Below are 27,062 nucleotides of genomic sequence, written 5' to 3' on the forward strand. Positions count from 1 at the left end.
ATGGGCACACACTTCTTTTGTGGTGTTTTGCTGACAGATCTAATTCATTTTTTTTCCTGCTTTTGAGCTGAGTGAACTGATGCTGGTCTAAACATTATATGTCAGTGTTAGCGCTGCATTGTGCTTGACCTAGTGGGCCTGACCTCTTGGCTTCCTGCCTCCTTAGCTGCTCAATCTCTGCAGCACGAAACACAAAGGTTCTCAATACCTTCGACATACGCAGTCAGCAGACACGAGCAGGATGGGGGATAATAATTTAGTCTGCCTGCAGATTTGGGAAGATATTATAGTAACTTTTAAAAGATTACCTTCTAGTCTCAAGAGGCTAGAAGCTGCATTGCTTTTTAAAATGAGTGCTTACACCCTGCAAAAATAGGCCCCTGCATTCCAGGAAGAGAAAAGAAAGTTCTGGAAAATGGATGAATGTGTTCCTTCCCAACAAAGTTATTTCCTTAGCGTCTTCAATTCTACCAGTTTCTCTTGTTAATAAGGGTTGTATCAAGAACTAGCACTATACTTAATTTCTGAAGTAGAAGTTTGAGTGAGAAAGAAACACATAAAATTACAGTTGTGGTTAGGCACCTTATGAACTTCTTGCTGAAAGGAGCCTAAAAGACTTTACTGTATGACTTCAAGTGAGAGAATGAATCTGGAAGAAAGCACAAGGCAAAGGAGAGAGAGGTTATCTTTGCTCCCTTTACACAGCTCTGCTCTTTGAGCTCCTAATTATCTGATAATCATCTGAACCTGTAGTTCAGCCTCAGTAACTCACTTTTCCAAACACTTCAGCTGGGTAACTTCATCCTTCATTTGTTTCCTGTGCCTTGCCCTACAGAAGCTATATAAGCTCTCTGAGGGTTTCACTGGTTACAGCCCTGGCTTGTAAGCTACGGAAATCTAAATGTAGGTCAAGATGAGTTGAAATCTTTTAAATACAGTCAGCCACTGTTTCCTAAACATATCCCTGGAGCAGCTGCATGAAGAATGTTTACAATTAAAAACAAACAAACAAACCAAAACCTCAAGTAGCCAGTTGAGAATGCACTCCTGTTCTAGCCAGCAATATTCATTAAATATGATATGTGAATAATATATTATTTTGAGCTTGACTTGACTTAGGATCAGTACCTACAGAAGTGGCTCTATTGACTTGCTGCTCCTGTACCTCCTGGAGGACCCTCAGAATGAAGGCCCAGCCTGAAGTTAAATGGCCCTAGCAAGGATGCTGGGGAGATACTATGACAGGATGTGAAGTGTTACCTCATCCTGGTTTCTAGTAGGATGGGACATCCCCCAATTTTTTTTTTATTTTTATTTTTTTTTTACTTCTTGATTTGACTCGTGCAAACAAAATAACAGGAGGGGAAAAAAGAGTGAGAGAGAGAGAAATATGTGAGTGAGTTCTGCTGAGCATGAGTCAATCCCTTGAAACCCAGCAGGGGCACCGTCTGCTCTCCTTATGGAGCTCAGTGGCTTTCATCCCGATTCAAGTGTCTCCTACTCCTCCCTCCCAGCTGAAGGCAGATGTGGGTTCACTGGCAACAGTGGGCCTTGTTCTTTGTGAGTGTTTAAGGCCTGAGCAATCATTTTAAATTGAAAGCAGAGACAGTGATGCTATTACAAGATTGTCTAGAGCAGCGATTCTCAACTGGTAAGACATGCATACATTTACAGGAAAGGAGTTTCATGAAGCCTAGACTAGAAATCTGCAGAGAAAAGCATGAGTATGATGCAGAGCAGCATCTTCTCAGAGCTCATGCTTAAAAATATTGAGAAGAAAACTTTATCAAAATATGTTGCCAGCACAGACTTTGGTCAGCTATGACATGGAAAAGGTCAAAGCGAGCTCATGGGAGGCTCTACAAGGGTTTATTAGGGGTTTGTGTTCTTTCCTAATTTTAATGGCAAATAGTCATTTATCTGCAGAAAGAAAACAATTGCATAAGATGTACCTCTTTATAAAACAGCTGACGTGCCCATGACATGCATGTGTATTGCCATGTGCAACAGGGGAGGAGGATCAACTATAGACAGTCACACACTTCAGCAGGGATCAGGGATTTATGTGCATTTGCTTGCTTTGCTCTAAAGGGAAACATATCTGTACAGTCTGAGATATGTCACCACTGTGCACTAAGGAGGAAAAAAAACCCTAGATGTAAAAGCCTGGCTTTACAGATATTCTTAAAATTTCCTTGAAACCTCTTTGTGATTTTACCAAGGTATAAATCTGATGAGGGAGGTTCAACAGAGACAGTGAGAACTGAGGTATTCGGAAACTCTGGAAATAAAGACACTTCTCTTTAGAACTCTTCTCAGTCATTCAAGTTTGAAAAAGAGAAAAAAAAAAAAAAGTCCCAGGAACCTTTAAAACAGTGAAAGCCTATTGTCTTCTCAGCAGATAGTCAATTTAAGGGAATAAAGGGTAAGAAAAGCATCATTGCCAGCACACAATTTCCTCCTAGCAATTCCTCCTCATTCGCTCAGTTTCTACTCCACTTGGAAGAAACTAAAGAGATGGCTACAACTCTTCATAGGCTCATACTGGTAGATGTTTTCACCCTTGGCAGAGGTTGTGCTCAGTAACACAGATGATGTACCAGGAAAAAGCAGCATCTTGTCTTGTCTCCTACTCAGGTTGCAGGACATGTACATCCTCTATCGGTGGCTGAAAAAAAATCACCTCAGGATCAAAATGAAAAACATTGAGGTCTCTGTCAATTTAAAGCTCCTATCACTAATGCAGCAAATTGCAGCTTTGCTGTGACTTTCTCATCTGGTCCCCGTTTTTCTGAGTTGTCCGCTGTTTAGCAGAAAAAGAGATGGGGTGGGGGAAAGAATTAGAGCCTGTGGTTTGCTCCATGGCCCCTAGAGGCGTTTCAGAGCCCAGTCCTCTGCAGCTTGCGCCTTCCCTTTTCCGTAGCAGCTAGGAACCACTTTTGGGATACCTAGCAGCGTTTTGATGGCAGCACAGAAGAATGCAAGGTGACGGAAAGGTGAGGCTTTATCCCTAGAACCTGGGCTTTCGGTGCATCTATCCCCACGTGTTTGTATTATCTCATTATGAATTCATTTCAGGTGAAAAGTCAGGTGTTTTTTAAAATGAGTAAGTAAAAGCCTTTAAAAGTACTGGAATATGAAGTGGTTTAAGTTTGCCACTTACCTGGCTTTCCTTGTCCCTCTTCTTCAGGGTTTCTTGTTCCACCTTAGGGAGCAGCAGTTAGGTCTTGGTGTGGAGGAGGTTTCATTTTGTCCCCATCTCTCATCTGTTCTTCTTTGGCACTACTTAACACCTGATACAGTTAACAGTGAAGTGGTTTTCAAACCAACCCCCCCACCCTAGGTCTGGACACCCCAAGCTGGTGCACCAGCCCCAGCCAGGCCCTGGGGGTGAGGTGGGGAGGCAAAGCCCCCTGCGTGCCAGGGAGGGCACCCCATTGCTGGCACGTGCACACTCCATGCACACCCGCACACCCCTGTAAACCCCTCAGGCATCCTCTCCACGTCCCACACAGCCCTTCCCACGCACCTTCTGTGTGTGCCATTCACCCCCTGGATATGCGTCCTGTACCTGTTCCACGGGCACCCCAAAACTGCTCTGGATGCCCCCCACCCACAAACGCCCTGCCTGCACCCCAGCGCACACCTTGCGCAGCCAAACACATCCCTGCGCCCTCTTCGGCAGCGCTCAGCACCCCGCGACACCCCTCAGCACCCCTTCCCTGCCGCTCCCTGCCCGTCCCCGGCACCGATGCGGAGCTGCCGGGAGCCTCGCCGACCGCAGCCTCTATCGCCTCCGGGCACCGCTTCCCCCCGGGATGGGGGGAACGCAACGGGGGGGCTGCGGGCGAGCGGGGCGCCGGGGAGGGACCGGGTGGCTGTTCCCGGTGCCGAGCCGCGGAGGGGAAGCCCGGGGGCGGGGGGACGCCGGGCATCGCCGGGTGAAAGCAGCCCGGGGGTGTCGGAGGTAGGCGGGGAGGAGGAGGCAGACCTGCCCCTCCGGGGGGAGCGGGCAGGCAGATGCCGGGCTGGGAGCGGCGGAGCCGCGGGACCCCGGCGGGTGGGGGCTCGGTGCGGCTGCCGCCCACCCCCCCGGCTCTCCCGGGGGGCTGCCGCTGGGAGAAGCGCTCCCCTCGGGCTCCCCTCCCCGGGGCACGCTGAGCAGAGAGCGGGCGAGCCGGGCTGTAAGTACTGGGCATCTTTTGTGCGGGGTTTGGAGCAGTTCTGTCGTTCCCCGGTGGCAGGTAGCGGGGGCTCGGGCAGGAGAAGCGTTTGCAGGCGAGGCTGCGAGGGTCGGTTCTCGGGCTCTGCTTGGGCTGAGGAGCCTTTCAAATGCCAGGGTGCCTGTGTGGAGGCACGCTGAAATGTTCCTGCACCGCGCATCTAGGTCTCTCGTGCTTCAGACAAAACGTGTTGGGCTCTCTTTTTTTTTTTTTTTCCCCCTTCTCTTTTCTATTTTTTAAAATTTCTGCTCCTCTCACAGTACTCTGTACCTTGTCACACAGCTCTCTTACTGTCTCAGGAAAGGATGAATCCCGGTGACAACACTAAAGTGCAATGTGTGAGGATGAGGGAAGGAGATGAAAGCTTGAAATCATTAACTTGGGAGAGGGGAGGAGGTGGAATCACTTCTCTGCATGCTGCCTTCACACTATGGAGCAATGTGCTTTTGGGGACTGCTTTGCCATAAAAATAAAATAAATGCTTTGCCATTTAACACTCTTTCCTGTACGTGCACATCTGGATACCGTCCTGGCACCGCTCCCTGCGTTCAGGCTAGAAGGGGGTGGCATAGCTGGGGCTGGAGATTGGGGACAAAAAGACAGGGAACCTTTCCCTTCCTTTGCAGCTTAAAGATGCTTTTTAGCCCCAGACCAGTTTTCTGCAGAGCAAATCCATAGGGATAATTCTCCCAGATTTGGGAAGCAGAATCAAGTGTTTTGAAGCCCAGATTATGCTCTCCGCAAATGGAATGGCTGAAAGGAGGAATGCAAATACCTGGCTCCACACATCTTACTTCAGATGTTCCCAAGTATTGAGCCCTATGGAGGGTGAGCAAGGAGTTGCATGACATGCAGACGGTGTGTTCCCTACTAAGACATCCCACACACACCCCAGACGATGCCCTCTCTTACTGGAGTGCTGGAAATACCATTTCTGTCAGTGACACTGTTAGGGAAGGAGTCGTCCCTCTCACATTTTAAATCCCAAATGGAGGGACTGTCTCCCTCCCCCTACTTCCTTTACACGTCTTTATTTTTTCCTAATGACTTGCATTATTATTTGCCAAATATGGCATGCATCTTCCTGTGAAACTTCATATTTGCTGAGATGTTCCTGGAACTAGGCTTTTACAGTGCACTTTAGGAGTCTTCTGTTTTTAAACCAGAATTGTATATTTACTAATAACTGTCAGATGGCACGAACTGGTAATTTTAATCTATCATATATCCACAGCATTTTCTGGTTCTTCATAATGCAATTCTTGTGTAGTGACACAGGCTAGCAGCTATCTGAGCTGCAGTTTTGGTATATGGTGCTCATTGTAACGCATCTCCGTAATACATCTATGCTGCACTCATCCTTAGCACTTTGCATTCCAGCCCGGCAGGACAAGTGTTCTAACGCCAGAAGTCATCGGAGTGACTTTGTTAGTTGTAGGAGGAGTATTTTAACCACCAGAGGAGCAGCCACGTACCGTGCTGACGTGCGGTATGTTAATGGTATTTAACCTCTTTAGGGAGACATGAACAGAAGAACATGCCTAGTTTAACATATATCACAGCTAGGATTTTCTATAAATGTGGGAGGCTCACACTAGTTAATATCACTGACCCAATTTTTATTGGTCTTGTAGGGAAATCTTAAAAGGTCTGCTGCAAAGGAAGTTAGAAATCTGATACTCTGCCGTTGCAAGCATCTCTCCATAACTTCAGTTGCTTTGCTACGTGGTACAAAGGAGGATGAAGGAAATAAATCAGTGAAGTTCTGTTGATTTGCTTGTATAATGTTGAAAGTAAATTTATTAAGTTTGGAATAAGCAGTGATTACGCATTGTCATTTGCTTAAGTTAAATTGTATAGATGCATGATTTTTCACTGGTTTTTGGTCTGTTATTCTATTCTGCCTCCTTCTTCTTTAAGACCATAAGGACTTCCTCTGGGCGATGATCCTGTTTTTACAGTCAATCAAAATCCATTCCGATATCCTTATGCAGGCCAAAAACACTGTATTAGACTACAAACCAACAGTTACAAATTACTTTCAGAGCCCTCCTAAAACAAAATGCAGATGTAAATACAGTTCAGAGCTGCTTCATGTGCTACGCCTTAAAGTTCTGGATGTCTAAATCTGGAAAGTGTGCTCAGAAGCTCTCTTTGTGACAAGCATGCAGGCAGATGGATGAAGATTCTGGTAGGACCTCTGGAGAACAGGGAGCCACAGTCTGTGGTGGCTGGACTCTCCTATGTGCTTTGGGTTCAGAGCTGAGCATAGGCTGGAACCGACCCTGAACCATTTAATCCTGATTTTGCAGAAAGACTCATCTCCTTTTCAAGAATTTGTCAAATTCATACTAAAACATGCTGGAGTTATTTGCTTTTGCCCTGTTCAGAGCTGTACTCCATAGTTTTCCCAAACTGTATTCCACAGATATGAGTTAGGAGGTTTGTAACAAAGATAATGGTGGTGTTCATTATTTATTTATTTATTTATTTTCCATGGCTGCTTAATATCCTCTTCTGTCTTTGTTGCTAAATTATTCATTTCTAACCTCCCTGTGGAAAACAGAATGTCCTTTCTCTGATTGTTCTTGCAAGGTGTAGCTACACCTGTTGCAGTAGATATTGATTATTTATTTATTTATTTACCTACAATATTTTTCTGAGCCCAAATGACCACAGTAGCATCCAGAGTCCCAGACAGGATCTTAGCAAGCCTTGCACAGCTGCCTTAATCCACTTCACTGGTGGATATCAGTCCATGATGTACATTAGGATTACATGTGCTATTTGGACTTTAGCATTGCATGACAGAGAAGAGAGATGATTATAGTGCTTTGTGGTGATGAACAGGATTTATTAGTGAAACCAGATGGATCCAGGTAGGACAGACTCTGGACTTTTTTTTATAAGCCAGCCCTCTGCCAAATTTAATGTTATCTAAATTGTCTGTGATTACAGTATATGTTTTGCTAAAATCTGTATCTTTTCTGAGCAATTGTAAGGGGTCTGTTGAAAGTGCTACAGCAAGGTCTGTCTCTAATAATGTCTTCATTAAGCTTCTCTGTAAACAGAAGACTGTACTAATTGCCAGGCTAACATGCTATTTGGCTCTGTGAACAAGCTACTGAACACTAACTTATGAATGGAAACTTGAAAGGATCATTTGCAACCTGCTACATGAGAGAAATACCAAAATGAAATGAAAATGTGCTTGTATCTCTGTTGCTGATGCTGCTGCTATTAAAGAACTGGAAACAGAAAACTGATTAGAGTGCCACTTTAATTTTCCAGGGAGACCTGACTGATTTCATAAATGTTTTTTGCCTCCTGAGTTGCAGCAGCTGCTCCCTATTTAAAAGCTAGAAATAACTGGTTCTTCTTTAGTAAGAATGAAAGGAGAATTGAGCTCTATACAAATGAGGAGATTAAGAGCTCCATGAGGCATATACCCATTTAATGCTGCTGGAGACTAAACAAACTAGAATAATCTTAACTCTCGCTTCTGGTGAGCAGAAATTCTAAGAAAAAAAATTTCCTTTAGTGACTTATTAACAAAGGCTTTTCAGGTTTACTGGGATTTATCATGTGAGCCTAATCTACCTTTTGTTCATCCTGTTGGCAGGCTTTAAAATTTAAAAGGGTCTGCAGAAACTCCTCCCCCAAAACTCCTTATTTAATTAAAGAGGCTTGGTGCATTATTTACCTTTGAGTCTTCCATCTATGTGGGAACAATGAGTTGGCATTAACATATTGTAAAATATTTGTGAATGCTGCATTATAAGCAGAGGCAGGGAAAAGAAACAGAAACTTTGACTATAACTTCAAGTTTGCAACCACCTAAATAGGCTCATTCAGAATGCCTGGAAACGAGGCCACTCCTACATAAGTACTAAATATAAATACAGGTGTGTAACTCCACAGCAGATTTCTCTTCTTCTGTAGGTGATTTAAGAGCCTGGATGCAAGTCACTCTGTTTCTAAAGGAGCTCTCCAGATTGATTGGATGTGTAGATCGGGTCTTGCACACAATGGTATTTTATATGTTTTTGCTTTGGTAGCTTAGCAAGGACTCATTGCTATAGTTCTCTCACTGTTTCCCCAGTTTCTCCTCCTCCCCCACTCCATTCACTGCTGTAGCTGTGAGCATCAAGTTGCAGATAAAACGACTTCTGAGAGAGCAACGGGATGCAGCTCTTGCCAAAGGCAATTAAGTGCTTAGGATTACAGTGTGCTTTACAAAGTGTGTTCTTGCTGAATCCCTTTCCTCTTCTGCTTGCTGGCACAAAGCACTTTCTTGGCACTTATCTTTGTTATAACGAGTCCGAGCATCGCTGAACTTCACTACAGTGTGTCAGCTCTCTCAATCAGTCCAGCAAGCTGCAGTGTCTTGTGTTTTGAGGACAGTCTTGCTGGTGATTCTTCACTAAGAGTCAGCTTGACCTCGTCACCTCTGCTGTAATTGGATTAAATTTACTCACTTGCCAAAAGCACGTCCAGTTTATGGCACATTTATTCTTTAGGCTGAAGTGCTGTTTGTATGCACAGCATTCTTAGCACCAAAGGCATTTCTAGGGCCTGTGTGATGCAGCTGATGTGCTGCATCAGAATTCAGAGTCAGAATCCTGAAGGACGTTTTCAGTAATTTGCTTCTTCCAGAAAGGATTAAAACAGATCATATATTCTGTTTGAACGTCAAAGATATAATCTATGGGAGAAAGAAGAGATGCTGTAGTTGCCAGTGATGTGCATCTTTTATCTTCTTTTTTTGTAAAATGTCACAAGTTGTTGAGAGCCCACAGGTGGTCTGAAGCTGCGGCCTTCAGGCTGAGGGAAGCGTGTGATGGTAAGTGCTGTTTTTGCACACCCAGTGCAACTTATTTTTAATTGCTGCACAACAGGTTAAGATCATCACTCTGGATTATCCTTTTACTGATTTTTCTGGTATTCTACAGCTCTCTTGTGTTTTGGGGCATTTGCAGAGCAGAAGGATGATATCTGAAGACAGAAAGGTGTGTCCAAAATAATACAGGGACTGTGTAGTTGAGGACAATCTGACCACCAGACCTGTAGTTTCATCCCAAGAAGCTTTATGTACTCTCTAGAACAGTGCAATCCAGCTTCTGGTAGGAAAGACAGCCAAGTAACAAAAATTACTATCCTGATTGTTAACCTCAGCAAAATAATAAGGGACAAGTCAGTGACAGGGAGACCAAGGACCAAGTGAGTTGCCAATGCTCTCACAAAGAGGGTCAGGATTTGAGTGGCTAGAGAGAGGCACAAGTTAGTACTTGGTCTGGCCTAGGCACTTTCTGAAATGTCCCAAATAACAAAAGGATCCCCATTTGGAGAATTAACTGTTCTTATCTGCCTGGTAGTATTGCGAGTTTTCTGTCCGCTTCTAAGGCTTAGCAGAGTTATATTTTGAAGACAGCTTTGGTCACAAGAGCTGCATCTACCAGCTCTCTAGCTCTGATCAGGACATTGTTGTATTTTATTTCAAGGTGATGCTTTTCTCAAGTGCTATGAACTGATGAATACTCATGGTGCAAAGCATTAACTGATAAACAAACTGGGACATGGACATGAGGCTTTCGCTGTCTACTAAGCGACAATCAAAATATCATTTACTGAGTAAATGTGCAGTACAAATAACAGGATGCTGAATTCAATATCCTACTGTAAAAGGTCTGTAGTTGTTCAGTCATGTTTTCTGCACCGTTAACTCTTAGGAAGTTGATCAACTCTTAATGAAATAAGTTTATAATTCCATAAATTCCTTATAATGATGTAAGCAGTTTGTTAAATACTGAAGTAAAAGTATTGGGTTTTCTTTTATGTCATGTATTTGGAATCAATGTAATATTTAAAAATAAAATAAAAAATCACTGACCATGTCGTCTGAACAAGGATTAACAGCCTGACTCTGAAAGAAGTTGGACTCAGTGGTCTTTGTGGGTCCCTTCCAACTCAGGAGATTCTGTGATTCTGAGAACAAATGTGAGGGCATGTTCAGTAAGAAACACTTATAAAGTCCAAGTCAGGGAACTACTGTCAATATGGTCTTATACTCACTTGTGTCAAAAGGAGAGTTACAGAACACAAGCAATCAGCAGACTGTGTTTAAAATATACATGAAAGAAAAATTTGGAAAAATTAATAAATATATAAAGCCTTCTTTACTCAGGTTATTTACTCTCAATCTTTTTTATGGCCATAAGTTTCCATTTCCTTTGGTGGAAGAAGAGAAATATATTATGTAAATGCTTCCTGTCTGAACATGTTGCTAGGCCTCCACATCACTGGTTCAAGTCCAGCCCAGCTCTGGAGGTGAGAAACCCTTTATTTCTATTTTATGCAGTGTAAGTTTGGCCTTTGTTGTGGGTTAGATCAGTGGGATCCGTTCGTGTACACGCAGCCCTCCTTTAAACACCCCCGTTCTGGCTGTGGTGGCCTCAGGGGATGTATCTCCTGCAGAGCCTGTGAGACCATCGCACAGGGAGCCCTGGCTTTGAAATGTAACAGCTGGTTTATGGGCATCTCACCCCCAGCTCCAGAGCAGTGCCATTCCTCTGACCTCAACGGAGCTGCAGCATTCATGGTTTTCAGTAACATGGGGGTTAAACTGGGCCTATATTCTTTTAACTGGTCTATTTAGCAGCTCTTTTCCGTACGCAGTCTCCATGCCAGTGACAGGAGCTTCCTGGAACTGACAGGAGACACAAAAGGCTCTCTTCTCTAAATCACTGGACCTTAAGGATATTGAAAGGATGTTACAACAAGCCTCATAATACACCATTGTCAGGCTCTCTCTGAAGATGCCTGCGGTGGTATCGCACCTCTAAGCTTTCCAGAGGGGGTGTGATGACCCCAAATGGCAGAAAATAGAAGAGTAATGGTTTGGGTGGCTGTAAGGAATTTTATGGCACTGCTTCCCTGGGCTGTAACTTGAAACCAGCTGGAGGCAGTTGCTGCTGACTGAACTCATCAGTAAGAGGCAAGCAAATATATGAGCATGCATCAAGCAGTTTTTTTAGGAAGAGATCCTGGCTTATGTGTCTGTGCATGCCTGGCTGCATCTTTCTCACAGACAAGGGAGTGGTGAAAGATGCTTTGTTTCTTCTTCATTTCCCTTTCTTCTTCCTACTCTTTTCCCTGTTCCTCCTCAGTACAGAATTTTTTCATGTTGCTGTGAAAATGTCCATGCTCATGAACACATTTGAATGGAAGATGGCTGCTGGTTTTTGAAGTCCAAAAGTCAGCATTCCTGGGGGGCCACAGGGTGTGCGCTGTGCCGTTCCCTGGTCAGGGATGTGCCCAAACAGCATGTTGTACTCTTGCTGGAGAGTTTGTGGCAAGACAACACTGTGTTGCTGGCAAAAAAGGCTCGAGTCAGGGAATTTTGAATTTTATTTATTACTTTTTGCCAATCAATACAGTGTTGAATATCTCCAAAGCTGGAGACTGCACATCCTCTCTGGATGACTGCTACTAGACCACCCTCATGCTGACAGACATTTTGGCTCCATGGTTGGGCTCTGGTGTTTTTTCCCCACTGGGCCGCCCCAGTGCCAGAGCCCACCAGAACCAGCTGGAAACGGTTTGGAGCAGCTCACAGCCTCCACCCTGGCACACAAACCTGCCCCGTACAGTGTTGTGTGTGAGAGAGGCGAATAAAGAGGGAACTGAGGGGTGGCAGTGAGTATCCAGTGAGGGAATCACCTCAGGCTGAGGGTCACGTGAGGTGGCAGGGACTTGTCTTGCCCTGAAGACATGGCTGGCCTGAGCACGTGCCCGGGCAGGCTCAGAAGCAGTCACTCCATTTTGCCTCAGCCCCGATTTGTTGGATCAAAATTTTATTTCAACTGGTGGGGAGTTTTGCTCAAGATATGAGTTCAAGTCCACCTGAACATGGCATTTGTACTGGGCTGCTCACTGATAAATGCTTCAGAAGCTTCAAATGCTTCTAAATTTAGTCAGCTGAGGTATTGCTCCTTCGTTTTACCTCAGCTTGTGCCAATATCTAGTTCATCTCAGATGACTCGTAAACCATTTAGGTCTCATTCAATCTATTTAGTTCTTATCTGCTACGAAACTCAGAAGTTATACTACTTCTCCAAGGCATTTCCAAGCTATAGCTGGGGACTTTGAAGGATGGAGACCAAATCAGCTGTCCTGGTTAGCCTGAACAGAAGTGGAGGCTCAGCTCCTGACTGGACCACACAGACATCCAGAAAGTGAGTTTGTACAGATTAATGACTTGCATGGCATCTTGACAGCCAGGACAGAAAGCCAGGGATGTTCAAATAGTTTTCCAGGTAAAATAATTTGGACCTTTCTCCACATGTGGTCTTGACCTTAGATTTAATGTAATATTCTTTAACTGCAATCTCTTTACCACTTTATCCCTTTTGTTTTGTCTGAGGTGGCAAAAAGTAAACATGAATGTGTAAGTACATTTAGTACTTGGCATTACAGCGTACCCTTTAGCGACACTGTTTTGTTGTTTCTCAAAATAACATCTCTTGGATTTGTTTTTCTCTAACCCTGTAGTTTTCTTGACAGCTAGGGTAACCTGCTTTGAGGTTGGTGTGGTCGTTCATCAGCATGTGGGCACTGTGAAGGATCCTGAATGTATGGGATGTACCGTATATTACATTAGAGATGCATGGTTATTGATATCGGTGTAAGAAACTGTGGTAACATAGCTTACTTCTCACAAAATTAAAAAGGATCTAAATGCCAATGGTGTTTCTTGTCTCTTCATGCCCATTATCTGTCTTGTGATGAATGGAATTCTCTATAAAACTTTCCAGTGCTCATTCCTTTCTGGCTGGTTTTATTACAACCACAAAATTTCGAGATAGATTAAGTCAAGACCAGGCACAAGAGAGATCTTTGTCTAATATTTGGTCTGTGTAGCATACAGATATTTTTTTCCAAAGAATCAAAATTATTTTCTTTTAAAACTGTAGGAGTTAAAAATAATGAGGAAATAAATTGAACCTCAAAACAAAAGCTCTATTGTCCTGAAGACAAACTCACTATAATAGCACTTCTTGTGAGGTATTTTTTCTGTCTGTCCTTATATTTCACTTACAAGACAGGAAATACAGCTTTGCTGATTAAATGTCTTTATAAGATAAAAATAACTTACCATCTTCAAAGATGGTATTCTTAAACATCTACTTAAAGAGGTACAGTATTCTTAGATTCTTGAACAGCTACTGTTTGAGATCACTTCTCTCCCTGCCTTTCCACTTCTCACAGTTCTTGTGTTAACAACGTTAGGGTATATACCCATTTAGTCCTTCAACTGTATACTTATGGACCTGTTGTCCAGGAGTTTGTTTAATCCCTTTTTGAACCTATGGACACCCTTTGCCTTTACTACCTCCCATGAAAGTAAGTTCCAGAAGTTTGTAACCTGCTGTGTTAGCAAATATTCTCTATTTAGATGGGTATACTGTAGTATTAAGTAAGTACAGCCTCATTCCAGCATTGTGGGATTTGGAAAATAACTCTTCTGCATTCGGTCATTTTTTTGTGTGTGTGTGTGTGTGTGTTACCTAGCAGGTAGCCTTTATAGCTTTCTCTGGTTTGGGTTGTTCCATATACCTAGAAGTGTCTTTTGCACTGGATATGGATCTAAAATGATGATCAGTAGTGTGGAAACAATCTATTAAAATTGAGAGGCACAAAATTATTTGGGGAACTTATGGAACTACATATATTCCATTTTGCATACACATGGTATATGCAGTGATGTACAAATCTTTGTATTTGTACACATTCTAGCCCAGGGTTTCATAAAATTTAACTCCCCTGCTCTTAAGACATCTAGAAAGAGCCTTGCTCTTTCAATTTTTCAGACATAGAAAAAACCTGAAGGAGGATGCTGTGAGGCTATTTGAGAGGTCTCAGTAGGCACGTTTATAAGAGCTGAAGTGTGTTTATATTCATTTCTGTGCAGTTACCAGAAGATTGTCCTTCTTCCATAAAGCATGTACAAGCATTTGAAGAAGTCATGTAGAAAGAGTTTGTATATTCTCTACAGATGCACTCTGAAGAGCTGCTCTTCTTACAGGCACATTTCAGCATTGATAGGAGATATTTGATATATAAGAGATATAAAAAAAATATTGAGATATAAACAAATTATTGTTAATTAATATTACTTAGCTAGTCAAAGATAATAATAACTAATAACACCTACATAGATGGATAGTCTAGTGTTGTGTTCTCTGCGCTGTATACATTTTTCTGGACCATGTCCTGTCCCCTGCTTTTGCAATCACCTTACATTCTATAAATAGTCTCAACTAAATTTGCAGAGCTTGTCTTTTTGAGTCTTTACTTAACCTGTGAGTACTGGACCAGTCTTTCTTCAGATCCAGCTATATGTTTGTGCTTTCCTGTTGAAGGCCTTGGATTCAAGCCTACTACATGTCTGTCTGGAGCAGAGAGCTGTTGGAAATGTACATGCTGTCTCTGTGTGAGCCTGGGGCAGTGATGTGTATAGATGACTTTGTTGATGAGTTGCAGGAGTTCCCCATCACACCAGCAACTAAAAAATGAAGAAGAGTTGTATACTTTAAAAGTTACTGAAAAAAAAAAAAAAAGGGAAAGAAAAAAAAGTGAAATTGTCCAGAGCAATTTCTTCATCAAAGCTGACTGGAATAACATCTGTGGTGAAAACCTGTGTCTCATCATTTCATTGTAATATGTGCAAGGGAAATGATGTTAAGCGAAACAGTTGCCTGTCATAAAGAGGAACTGGACTTCATGATGCAGAGTACTTGCAGTTGTGTCTGATGAATCCGTTCTCATGAACGATTTCTCATCAAATGAAATTTCAGTGGCTGTCAGGAACTTTTGTGATCATTGGCCTCTGTGGACCTATTAGGCTATGGATTTATTCTCAGTACTAGGCTTCAGAAGGATTTTCCTTGTTATCTAGATATCATTTTTTATTTTACAGTCAGACTTGTGTGTTTATGTGGCTAACCTAGCCACACTTCACTAGTCTGATATTTAGGTATTGATAATTTTGATAGCATAATCATTATGTTTTTCTAACTGTAAAATACTTTCTTTAATGTGAGTTATTTGTAGGATTTCTACTAGAATGTTTTTCAAATGCTATGGTCAAATACATAGTTCTTATTGCCTTCATCACTAGATTTCAAAACACTTTACAGAGAAGGATCAGAAGGGAAGGAGCTTGAAAGGACTTCTCTAAGGCCTGAAAAAAGGTAAGCAATGTGATTCTTCTGGGCCCATATCTGAATGCAAAATTGTTTTACTCTAGCTAAAATTGATTCAGTAGTTCAGTGAATAAAATGTGTGAGTGGTACGCTTGCATTACCTATAATAGGCTTAGTCTAGGTTTACCTTAATGTACTGAGGGTGTGGGATGAGCAGAGGCATCACTTTTAAATGCAAGTGTACACGCTTGAATGTTCGACTTTCATCAAATTTTTAGGTTCTTACCTTTAAAATATATGCTTCGTATGCAAATTTTTTGTGACTCATTGGAGAATTATTGTTGTAGTGTGGAACATATTTTTGGGTCAATTTTTGTTCCTAGTTCTCTGTGAGTCTCTAAGATTTTGCCCTGGTCTTGAGATATTATTAACTCTGTTGGCTCAGCTGGATTAATTAGCTCAAAAATATGTACTTAATAAAAAATAATAATTTCATCCACATTAAGAGATTTGATGTAAAAATAGTTTTCAGAGGTAAACTCTGATTTCTAATTATCCGTAGCTATTCCACCCCCATTTGCAGACCAAGAAGATTTCAGATGCTTACAAACCAAGCATGAAACTATTACTAGCTACCATTCCCAGTTTATACCTTGAAAAATAAATAAGATTTTTAAATCACCCTTTAAAATTATTACGTTTATTCCCTGTTTCTTGCCCCTTCCATATGACAAAGTTATTCATTCTTCTCCATCCTCAAATGAGAGAACTTGAATGTGCTTTATTGAAAAACTGCTCTGCAAAGTTTCCAGGTTTATAGGAGGCAGAACGACTTCTGGAAACTAAAAAATGAGCTTGTGAGAAAAATAAAAAGCTTTGGTAAACTGTTTGACAAATATTGAAACTCAGCTTGTGAAAACAAAACCAGAATTTAGGTTCACTGTCAGGACATGATGCAGTTATTTTGAACAGTTCTGGTTAACTTCATTTCAGAACAAGGGCTGACTGCTCCCTTTTGCATTATGCAGTTACGTAGTACAACGATTAACTTTGAGTTGTGTTATGCCGGCTGTTGTGCAAACACTGAGGAAGACCTTGCCACTGCCCTCAAAGAGCTTTGTGCAAGATAATGAATAGCTTGCTTCCAGTGAGGTGATTTTTATTTTTATTGTAAATTGGAGAACTCCACTGAACTGATAAAAATTGCATTTTTTGATTTCTGTATTTCTTTAACCTAGATGGATTTGCTGTCTTTCTGCTCTTACTCCTTGCTTTTCAGAAGCCAGTGTCTTTTCATTAGTCTTGTAACATGCTCTTTAACTTCTGTTGTTTAAACATATCATCCACAAAAACACCTTTTTTTTTTATTATTCAAAAGAAAATGAAAGGGGACCAACATCATAGGCAATCACATGCAACATTTTTTTTTTTCCTCTCTGATTTGTAACCTTTCGTCATGCTTTAGAAGAAATTCACTCTGAAATTTAGATTTCTGTAGCTTCGGTTTCCAGCCCCTGGATTTTGATATGACTTTCTCCAAGATAACTTTTAAACCTGAGACGACTAGTCTTTTCCCTTGGAAAGTACTTCTGCCTTCTGTGGTAAAAAACCTTGTAAGCATTTTTAAATGAACTTTGTTCTTTTTTGTTGTTGTTTTTGCTGTTTATAGTAAACATTTATATAAGTATATATTTTTTCTACTCTCCAGATTGTTGTCATAGCCCATTTAATTCTCTCCAGACTGTTTCGATGGCCTTTTGAGGGATTATCTGGGTAACTCCACTGTTAAAGCAGAAGTCTGTGCCTTTTTCTGGCTTATGTGTGAGAGGACTTTTTTTCTTCAGCAAGGCAGTAGATGTTTTCCATTACATGTATGTGCGTCAAATAAACTGGGAGGCCTTGCTTGCACTTCGAAGTTGTCTGAATTGGTGAATTTTAACCCAAACACTAGAAGAAACATACTAATGCTGGATGTTTTCTAAAGGAAAAATAGGAAGAAAACAAAGGAGGGGAAGAACAACTAACTAGACCCTGGGGATTGATCTTGACTGTGCCTTATTACCACAGCTTTATCCTTTCCAGTTCTTCAAGATGCTGGCAGTTATTGAACTCTGACCTGATTAATGCATTGGATTGATGCCTATAGATTGTGGTAGTGATATTGCTTCCAGCTGGTTTCCTGGCAGGCAGATTGGCAACAAGTTGTCATCTTTGTGGTCATGAAGGGGAATAGTATAGATTTTTTTCTTTTTTTATGGAGCTTGTCTCAGCAAATAAATACCAGTCATTGGGTCCATTTCTCTGAAAAACAGTAGCCTTGTGGTAAACAGAATTCTGTAGATTTATTGAAGTCTATAGAGTAATACAGTAAAAGGATGTGATATCTATATTGCTACCAGAGACTTAAAACCACGTAATACCTGCTCCTCCTTCAGTCAGCAGGGAGCTGGCTTTTGAAGCTACGTGTATCTTGTGCACGTGGAATGTATGGGATAATCCTAGACACGTTTCTTGGGAAAATACTGGATTTTGTAGGACTTAATTCAGAGACTTGAGTTCAGTCAATGCAGCAGGCCACAGCTGTTAGAAATTGTTTGGGCACTGTTGTTCAGGAATTATCTTTCTATATTTTGTGTTTCATGCAGGTAGAAAATATCAGTTTCAGTATAGATAGTATAGATGTGAGAGGGTTAAATTGAGTTGCCTACAGTATCCAGTGGGTCAAAATAAATGACTGAACTGTATCTTCTGGCCTTGCACCCTAAAACTTTTTGACACCACTTCAGTGTCCTAACCACTTTTTTGTGCTGCCAAGAAATTGCTTCTTTTTAGTGACGACATTGTTTTGTTTGCATGATGGCTGCGTGTACAGCTGGTTCCATTTAACCCACAAGGCTGAAATGGTTTGTGAAGCAGCTTCTTATTTTTATTGTTAAAGCAAAGATTAGCCTCTAATCTCCTTTTCCTTACAAGGGGATTTATTCAATTTATCAATATATAAAGTGAAGACTCATTGAGCAGAAGAATCAGATGGAAGACTGAGAATGTCACAACTCAGTTACTCCTTCAGGTCTGAGTTCTTTTAATCCTAGAAAAATGCTACCCTTCTGTGAAGGGAGAGGAGCAGGACTCAGTGGGAAGTCTCTATTTGTAGGCTATGTTGTTTCACCATCACTAACTCATCTTAAAACTAGTTCAAGCATATCTGCATGAGTTGTATGCTGTGCAAACAGTAGTGCACGTATGTTTAATGCATCATAACTTGTATGGAATAAGATGGAAAATTCCTTAGATTTTTTTCCTTCCACCTTCATTGTATTAATGTTCCACACCACAAACACATAAATATATGTTTCTACCTGTGATCATGTTTGGGCACAATATTTTTCTTCCTTTCTCATCTGTTGATCTCTTTTGATGAGAGAAGAGATGAAGATGGAATGAGATGATATATTTTGCTGACCTCAGGACCCAGTGCACTCCCTGCAACTTGCACAGAAAGTGGGTTTCTTGGAAGGTGGATTCTGTAGTTCTGAAATGTTATTGCATGTATTTTAACATATAACCTAGAGAGACCATTGCACTGTTGCTCTTTTACCACTGGAAGAGAGAGAGATGATAAACTGTTACAGGACAAAAAGCTTTGGCTAGAGTTTCAAACTTTAATAACAGTTTTTGTTGCAAGGAAGCTCTGAAATTGCGGTGGTTCTGAGCCAGACCATGCTATAAATCCATGAAGTTAGAGAGAACTTGCTAGTAATGTTCTCTGAGGCCGAGATTTCTGACAGAAAATGTGGTTCTTATTGCAATGTGCCTCCTCATTCCAAGACAACTGGCAGCTGGTTCTACTACTACTTGTGCCAACAAGGCTTTAACTCCATTTTTCTCTTAATCACCATATTAATTTTCTTCTAGCCCATGAAGCAGAGACTACCACTTATGCACAAGTTTAATGGTGGGTTTAAACTTGCTGTGGCCTCTAGGTTGGTAGTATGCAATGTTGCAGGGAGAGGCTGATGGTTTTGGAAATGCTCCAGTTACCTATTTCACTTAAATTCGGTTTGTGTCTTCATTAGCTTCACTACTGAGTCCTACCTGCTTCCATCTGCAACCAGGCCAGTAAAAATGCCATAGGAATTTGAAATAATGCATAACAGACACAACAGGAGAAAGCCAACTCATTCTGCCATGGTTCTAAACCAACTAAATCCCTAATACGTGATTTGTGTCTTGGGTGCATCTGGCCAAATGCTCCCATGCAGTAATTAATGGCAACTGTCTGGTGAGCAATCTCTAGTGGAAGAATCACTAAAGCTTTCTGTGAGAAAGCTCTTGAGGAAAATCAGTCTTCCAAGTTCATTTCACCACTTCAGTTGTTTTCTGGGGACCCACAGCAGCCTGAAGAGTACAGAAGCAACCAATGTCTTTCTCTCCATATTAATTCCAGTCAGTAATCCAAACTAGAGCAAATACATATCAATGTCATTGTCTAGTGCCTTCCATAGCAGGAAAAACTACTCCAAAAAGGATTCATTGCTATAGACGTTTAGGGAGGGGAGGGGAGCACCTTGGCTTAGTCTGCCTAAACCAAGGAAATCTGAAATAGATACTTATGTTCCTAGCTTAATTGTTAAAGTTGTGGGCAGGGAGGAAGGAAGGGAAGTGTATTCAGTGGTATGAGGCTAGAGGCAAATTGCCCAGATCTGCCCTCAGATATGTAAGCACAACTTTCAGTAATTTCAGAGGGAAGAGCACGACATAATGAAAGGATAACGAGGTACACAGAAGTATCCAACTCTGGTACTATCCTCACAGGGAATGAGACCCAGTGGTCCAGGAGGGCCTGTCCTACCTTTTTTTCTAAATAGCTGTGTCATACAACCTCTTTCACACTCTGATCTTTAAGTGCAATTAAGTTTCTTTCTTTAGCTGGAAGTTGCTTCTTTACCATACTTGTGAGCATTCGTCTGATTTTTAAACTAAATAAGTTCCCTGTTTATTTTTTACCTATGATTTTTCTGTCTTTGGCTATCTCAGAGACATCTCTGGTAATCTCTTGTTGCTCAGAGTTGTGTTTTTTTTTTTTTTTCATTGTTGTTTTGTTTTGTTTTGGTCTGGTAGCTATTAAAAGTATGCTATGTAAGAAAAAAGTGGGGCTAAAACCCAACTGTGTAGGAAACTAATATGAGTGAGACACAGAATGAACCAGTAGGCTACTTATACATGGAAGGCAACCTGGTTAGATTGCAAGACTGACACCTTTGGGTGTAGGACTGTTCCTCTCCAAAGGCACAGCTGAACTCTTGCTGTGGTCCTTTGCCATCTGAGGAAGAGGAGGTTGAAGGCACTAATGGCCTTATGCGTAGGGTTCCTGGAAGTGCTTTGGGGGCAAGAAAATAAATTAGCATGCTACAGATTAATTTTATATCCCAGGTCCCTTGAAATCAGCATTGTGTTTAGTCTTTACAAGGGCAAGATACGATGATGTGGAGTAGTAGCTGCCAGAGAAGATGTATGAGGAATGATTAATTTGAGAATGTGAGGGGTGGGGTGGGAGAGAAAACAAAACATTTCACTTTGTGCCAGATCTGGTAGTTCCTAAAAATAAATAATAAGAAGAGCCATCAGTGCACTTGAGATGAAGCTTAAATATATGTATATTGTCTGGCCTCTACCTTTCTTTCTTTGTGTAGCAGCACTTTTCAGAACTACCTATGTTCTCTTGAACATCAGTGGAATTTATCATACTCAGTATCTGAGGAGCTCTCAAAAAAATGTGTTCTCTATGAACCATGCTGCTTTTGTAATGACTCTGCAGGGATTAATGCTTTATTTGGGATCAAGGAGCTTACCTGCTCTGCCATGGTTCTCCTGGATATGGGCTGAAATAGAACTGCAAATTTCTGATGAGTGTGGAAATGGGAAAGGAAGCTGCTGTCCCATGGTTAAATGCATGGAAAATGATGTGAATTTGATTTCTTTTTTGGATTGAAGAACTTGAAGCACAGCTAAAGTTTGCTTAGGTGTGCAGGTCCTCTTCTTGGTCATACCTCAAACTTGTTCCTCAGCAAGCTAAAATAAACTATGTAAGGATCAGGAAGAATATACTTCAGAATTTATTATCACTGTCTATCATGTTTTACACCTCACAGAAGTTACTACGTGCTATATTATGATAAGAGTAAAGGAAATTTCCATTTGCAGTAGTCACAGTGTGACAGAAATGAAATGGCTTGCTGTGAGATTCCAAAGAGCCCTTCTGATTTCTCTGTGAAACAGTAACTGAAACCTGGTGAATATTGCTTGTGAATTGTGCCGCTCCTGCCTCCATCAGCTCGCCTAATGAAGGTCCAGAAATAATGGAGTTAAAAGAAAAAGAGAGGAAATATTTGAATTTTATGCTTTCTTTCCAATTTACCTTTTCTTAAAGCATCAATATATTTCAAGTTGCTTTGTCTCAGTGGAAGTCATATAGAGGTTTTGATTAGTTCATTGTGAAGCTTGTTTGGATAGTTGATCACAATTGCCTTGGTATTTATACCAGCTCTTCTTGGGATCTCTGATAGCCACAGCATGGCTTGGGCTGCTGTGTTACCCTCTCTTCAGCCAACTCAGGAGATCAAAAGTAGTAAGCTAATAAAATACAATTCTTTTATGACTCCTATTTTTCTCTTCCCAAAACTCTCATGCAAGCTGGTAAGATTCCTCCTCCTTCCCCCACACTGGGAAGTACCAGGAACTTCACATAAGTAGGATGCCTCTTCTAGTCTTGCTTTAAATTGCAGTCATGAGCAGCATTACAAAAACTCTAAGGCTAAATAATGCTTGGCTCATATCTGCTTAGGTGGAGGATTATAGCATATGCTTCACTTACTACTGCAGAGGCTACAGCAGTTGCTTAGTTTGCAAAACCACTACTATGCCTCTTGCCTATGCACTAGATCTGGGTGCAGTGAGGGTAAACCCAGATTTGCCCTTTTTCACTTACATAAAGTGGTCCTGAAGCTTCACAGCTCCCCTTCTGTTCCCTGTTCCCCAAAAGTATTCTAATATTTGGAATTTGTAAACACGGGATTTGGGATTCCATGTGCATCTGGAAATGATAAACTGTTGGTATTACAGAGATGTAACCCTTTATACCTCTAACCTAAGAATTCTCCAGAGAGAACTTTCAGGCACATCTGATGTAGATACAGGCAGATTCCTAGCAGCTAAAAGCAAAATGAAAAAGTTGCTGTTGAATGAGTGGAATTTTCATTGAAAACAATGTCATTGGGAGGGGTTGGGGGGTAAAAATTATGGAGTCTGGCAATAAATACAGCCATAATAATTTGAGCTAGGAACTGAAGAGACGAAACAAACAAAACTTGTCAGGCAGCATTAGTGGAGGAGAGAACCTTTTGCAAGCGATGGGGTAGTGGAAAACAAAAACCAAACCGAACCAAACCACAAAACCCAAGACCCCTAACAGAATCTTGGATTAGTTGAGGTTCAGTGAATGGCTTTGTTAAAAACTCAAGAAAAGAATTTAAATAGAGAAGTCCTGATAAAGGTGCAGGGCATCACAGCCCTGTTTCCATAGTGACATTGTTCAAACAGAGGCTTAAAGGAACATGAATACCGTTGCAGCTGAGCTCTATAGAAGATACCAGCCTTCCAGTGGGGATTCTGGCCATAGTTTGTTTAATGTTTTTTCCCCTCTAGATGGATATGGGAAAAAAAAAAAGTGTTGTGAAAAAAACAAGAGTTTAGACAAATAAATATCTTGACAGACTACTGCTTCCTTCTGGCTCCAGCTTTCTATGTTTTACATACCCTCTCCACTCATTTTTACTTTGACTGTTGGAGGTATTAAAAATTGCATTTGACTGTTGTTTAAAAGAAAAAAAAAAAGAGACACCTCCCCCACACACACTTGCCTATACTGAAGCAAACAAGACTTTACACCAAGTGAGATTAAAATATGCATGTTCCTTCATGTCTGTATTTACTCTCCTTTGACAAGAAGATGGAGTCAAATCATTTACTCAAAAGTGGTCTTGGTGTGAGTGTAGCATAGTAGATTTACTCTTTCATGTTTTCCACTTTTCTAATCATTCTATATCCTTTCATAAATTCACCAAGAATCACCTTTTTCATAATTGTTGCTTTTCTCTTTGAAAAGCAGGTTCAAGCCCTGGGTAGAAAAAAAGATGTTTCCTGTTAAAAATATTTTGGTGTTGGAGTTCTTCCTTCCCCTTTTCTTCTCCAAATTGCCATTTTGTAGATTTTTCTTAGCTAAGTGTACTCTGAAAATAAGTACAAAGCCTTAACTTCTAGCTGTATTTTGCATATTTTAAGGTTGAAAGCAAACCAGTCATGTCTCTGTCTAAATTATGATACACTTTCTTAAAAACATTCTTTATTTGAATAAAACTTGAGCAGTTCTTGGACTTGCTTTAGCTTTTTAGTATAGGCTGAATAATGCAACCAATTAGGAAGAGAAATTGGTGAATAAAGGTTGGGTGGAAAAACTTTATCTGCTTCTTTAGAAGCTTGACTTCAGTGCATAGGAAACTGGGGCAGTATGAAAATGCTGATTTTTATGAGAATGGCCAGGTTTAGACAACTCTCACTTAGATCTGAGCAGCTTCTTATTTTGCATGGATCAGCTGGTGCTCATCATTACTGTGACTATTCTTACCAGTGTTTGAAACCATATGAAGTCATTGGAGTTGCACCAATCTGGATTTGATCACTAGCCTGTTTTCATCTAAAACACAAGTAGTTTGAAGTGGAAACACTATTTACTCATTGAATCCATTGACCTTTAGTGTTAGGGAGTATTACCTAGGGAAGGATTTCAGCTTCAGTGAGGTGGATGGATATTTTTTTTCCCCAAATTGACCAGTTGGCTCAAAACTTCACCTTTAAACTGATTTGAATGCATATTGCAATATATTAATTTTCTGTATATTGATTCAATAGCTGTTTTATACAAACATATCCCAAAGGTGCTCAGAAGCAGAGAGAAGAAAAATAATTGTGAAAATGCAGTGTCTTGGCATGAATATGCTAAGTTTAAACATACTATTCTAGTTAGACTTTGTGTTTGTTATTGTTAAGGAAACAGGCTAGTACAAATGTCCTGTAAAAGCATAAATATGGTTATCTAAAAAACTGCTATGATGACAATGAACTTGGGAGAGAGTTCATTTTAAAATAGGTGTTTCTGCAGAATATTCTGTTTATACTTTGTAATGAGAGCTGCTTTTACATATTTCTTGCTTTATTTTTCTCTCAGTCATAACCCTTCTGGCCAGCCAAAGAACAGAGAATATGCATTAAATACTTCCTCTTTTCCACCTCCCACCCCTACCTTAGGAGAAAAAAAATGTACATCAAAATTTCTGATTTCAACAGTGGACTGGAAATTACAGGCACCAGAGCAAAAGTTATTCCTCTTCTAAAAGCATGGAAGCAAAATGTCACACTTCTAACTAAATTCATCATTTAATGGGAAGTGGTGTTTTATACCATACTATCTTATACCATCCTATTTTATTTAATATAAATTTAAATGTAAAATGAATGGGAAACTGAACATTTACTCCTCAGTCTCTCTTCCCTTTCAAAGAGATTTCACTGTGAAGTGTCTCCTACTGAGGTGGGAGATTTTCAAATATTTAATATGTAATATAGCTACGGAACTGTCTTACCTCTGTACAGCACAGAATTGCCTTGCTTAGAAAAAAATTATCAATACATGTTATATGTCTTTTCAGTCTGAAGGGTGGTTATAGAATCAGAAATGGAAGCTGTGGGAAATACTGTTCCCAACATTGTTCAGCATTGTTATCCGCAGAGCAGATGTTGTGACAAAATAAGCCTCTAAACTGGAAGACAGTACGTATTGACACGCTGTGATGGAGTTTCGTTCTACAAGGTCCTTGAGAAACTTGATGGTTGAGCCAAAATAAATCATGTGGTGTTTGACAAAGAGTGCAAAGTTCGTGAACAGAATTGTTTGCTCCCCTCAGCTTGGCTTGGGGGTGAGTGCCCTGGAATGTCACATCCAGCTTTTGAGCCCCATCTCAGCAAGCTGTCAAGAAAGTGGAGATGGTCGAGGGGAAGGTGGTTAAAGGCCTGGCGTGCACAGAATCTCAGAATGGTTTGGGTTGGAAGAGACTTCAAAGACCACCCAGTTCCAACCTCCTGCCATGGGCAGCGACACCTCCCCTAAGACCAGAATGACCAAAGCCCCATCCAGCCTGCCCTTGGATACTTCCAGGGATGGGACATCCACAACTGCATGCTTATAAGGAGAGAATGGAGAAGCTGGACTTCTTTAATCTGATGAAGAAGAGGCTCAGGGGCAGTCAGATAGCAGCTTACCTCTACTTGAAGGGGAGTTACAAATAAACAGCCAAGCTTTTCTCAGTGGTAGCAGGTGGAAAAACAAAGGGCAGTGACCACACGTTGAAGCTTGGGTGGTTAACACTGAGTCCGAGGAAAACCTTCCTCACTAGGAGAGTAGTGCAGGACTATAATCAGTGACCCAGAAATTTTTCTGGCATCTCTGTTTGTGGAGGTAGTCAAGGCTTGACTAGAAAAAGCTGTAGCTGATCTGGTCTGGTGGTGGTGGTGGTTCAACTTCAACTGGGATGTTGGATTAGGGTTGTCTAGAGATCCCTTCCACCCAAGATTTCTGGAACTCTGTTGTTATGTTATCAGTTTATTAGCTTTCCTTCTTTCATCCATTTGTACAGCATCCCTGGGTAAAATAAAGACCTCTTATATCATCTCCCAAAATAGATGAAATCTTCATCTGTCTGGAGTCCTGGTTCATAGTTTAAAATTTTGGACAGCTCATTCCGCTTAAAGCGTATGAAGCTGTCTCTGTCAGCCTTGTTCTGAACTTTCTTGGATCTCAGCAAACAATGGCAAGTTTTGGTTATACTTTAATTTCCTTATTTTTATTTATTTATTTATTAATTTTCCTGATCTAAAAAGCCATCTCTATCTATCCATCTTCCATGGAAATGATAATGTCCTATATCTCTTAATCTACTGCTATATATTGTGAGCCTAAGGATGCATGTTCTTAAAACTCCACACGGTAGCTGTAAAATATCTGCCTAGAATATAAAAGTCCAATACTTTTGAATTTAAATATCATGAAAGCACATGCATTTTTAAAAGCAGTAAACTCATTTAATGTTGTGTTCCTCACTGCAGCACATCTTTTTCTTGGAAGTCCTCTTTTAGAGGGAATATGGTTGCATTTGAACTTTCTGTCTGCCTTATAGAACTGCCGCAGCAATTTACTTCTCTAATAACTGAGTAATTTCTGTTTGAACGTGAAACAAACATTATGTTTTAGACCGGCATTCAAAGAAATAGAACTCGGGTTATCTCTCTCTGGAGCTTATATCAGTGCCTTGTTACTGTCAGCTTGGATCTGTGAAGGCAAACGTTTGTGAAGAAAATGCGTGTTGAATCTTATAATTACACCTGTAATGTGTTGTGAAAGTCTGTTACTAAGTGAGTTACGCCTGAAATATCCTAAATGGTGCTTTAGGTTAGCTTTCTGTACAGCTAGAATCACAGAATTCCTAGTCTGTCTGAACAGACTTATTGTCACAAGCACTGCAGC

The 27,062-nt window shown here is 40.9% G+C and overlaps 1 protein-coding gene and 1 long non-coding RNA gene across 4 annotated transcripts in view; one reads left to right on the forward strand and one right to left on the reverse strand.

The window, feature by feature from the left end:
* Positions 1 to 554: 554 nt before the first annotated feature.
* On the reverse strand, positions 555 to 3,825 carry LOC136791056 (uncharacterized). Its single transcript, XR_010832227.1, has 3 exons — positions 3,647 to 3,825; positions 3,164 to 3,282; positions 555 to 2,668 (listed from the first exon to the last, which is right to left on the reverse strand). It is a non-coding gene; the product is annotated as an uncharacterized lncRNA (long non-coding RNA).
* A 198-nt stretch (positions 3,826 to 4,023) lies between these two features.
* The window catches only part of MYLK (myosin light chain kinase), a 212,298-nt gene continuing 189,259 nt past the window's right edge, over positions 4,024 to 27,062 (forward strand). The window contains exon 1 of one of the 3 annotated variants that reach the window (XM_013171240.3): positions 4,024 to 4,184. The gene's annotated coding sequence lies outside the window, so the exon portion shown is untranslated. Of the gene's footprint in view, positions 4,185 to 15,458; positions 15,476 to 27,062 lie in introns of those variants that run through there. The other 2 variants (XM_048072380.2, XM_066999193.1) reach the window with 2 other exon arrangements.

This window comes from Anser cygnoides, chromosome 6 (assembly GCF_040182565.1).
Source record: "Anser cygnoides isolate HZ-2024a breed goose chromosome 6, Taihu_goose_T2T_genome, whole genome shotgun sequence".
Taxonomy (NCBI): Eukaryota; Metazoa; Chordata; class Aves; order Anseriformes; family Anatidae; genus Anser; species Anser cygnoides.